This window comes from Atta colombica, unplaced genomic scaffold (genome assembly GCF_001594045.1).
Source record: "Atta colombica isolate Treedump-2 unplaced genomic scaffold, Acol1.0 scaffold155, whole genome shotgun sequence".
NCBI lineage: Eukaryota > Metazoa > Arthropoda > Insecta > Hymenoptera > Formicidae > Atta > Atta colombica.
This window is the reverse complement of record NW_017259245.1, coordinates 1,900,427-1,901,942: the sequence shown is the minus strand read 5'-3', so window position 1 is coordinate 1,901,942 and position 1,516 is coordinate 1,900,427. Positions and strand designations below refer to the sequence as shown.

At 26.0% G+C, this 1,516-nt stretch overlaps 1 protein-coding gene across 1 annotated transcript in view; it reads right to left on the bottom strand.

Moving 5' to 3' along the window:
* Positions 1-1,516, bottom strand: part of LOC108685585 — a 33,718-nt gene that overhangs the window by 7,612 nt on the left and 24,590 nt on the right. The gene's annotated exons all lie outside the window — the stretch shown is intronic.

Genomic DNA, 1,516 nt, shown 5'->3' with positions numbered 1-1,516 from the left:
TATATATATATATATATCTATATATAATGCAAGATATTAATATACAAGATATTAAGATATTAATATAGGGCAACTTCGGTATATACGCTGCATCTAACAAAAACTTAATTTATTAAGTATTATTATGTACTATTTTTAAAGTGAACGAATTATATCAGCAAAAACTTTATACTGTTTATACTATGAAAAAATATTAGAAATCCGAAATACGTATTTTTCGTATTAAAAAAATGAATTTTTTTAATACGAACTCTTTTGCCATCGGAATGGGATATACGGCTACTCATAGGGGTATGTACGGTTCATAAAAAATTTACAAATAATGCTTATAAATAAGACGTAAAATGACACAATAACTATAAAATATGTTTACAAAGTTTTATTAAGGAATAAAAATGATAAATATGTATATGAAGTAATAGATAATAATTACAATCTTCCTATATTAGGTCATTACATGAGATATATTTCATGTAATGCGTTTATTACATTTAGCATACTGAATCCAATCTGCGCACTTTTGCTTTGGACATAAATCCCATCCGCTAAAAATGCCGTATATCCCAAACAGGTGGGACATATAAGACAACAAATTAAACAAAGAATACAAGAGCAAAACATTTATATTTTGTTGTACAACATGCTTTACTATTCTCATAAAATAAACTACTAACAATAAGTTTTTTACGCGCCCTACAATAATCATTTTATATAGATTATAATATATGATGGCGCGCTACTTATTATACAATGATAAATCGAGATTTAACTCACAATAATTTCATTAATATTAAGAATAGTAAGAAGCATTAATAGTAAGAAGTTGAAATTATAACACAATAAAATTATAACACGTATATAACATAAAAGATATTAACAGAGTAGTTGCAATATTACTCTCACTCTTTCTATTTTTTTTTCTGATTTCTGTGGCATAAATTCTAGTGCGGCGTATTTGCCAGAGTTGCCCTTAATACAAGATAAATAAATATTGGCATTTTCATCGAAAGATTTTATGTTAATAATAATTTTTATATAGATGTTATTATACTTTGCCTTTATAATTAAAAAATTGCATTTCAGGATAGCAACTGATATGTTTAAGGCCCGTATTTATAGTCATATTTCTGCTGAGAAATTCAGCTGAAACTAATCTTGAAAGATGGTCATAGAACAGTTCAATAGACGAATCTTGAAAGTCGATTTGTAATTGCGATTCAAGTGAGAAATTCAAATGAAATTTATCTTATATATAGAGATATTTTTTACGATTCAATAATCGAGCAAGATCTTGTAATAACTTCGAAATTTATATCTTCTAATTTTTTGAGAAAACTTTCGTATCACGTAAGTATGGTCCGGAGAACTTTTGAGAAGAAAAAAATATAATATTTATTAGAATGCTAATAAATAGCACTTAATAATTAGCCTATAATTAGATTACAAATATAGGCTATATTTAGGCTACATTAGGCTGTATTAGGCTATACTTAGGCTATATTTAGGTTATATTTAG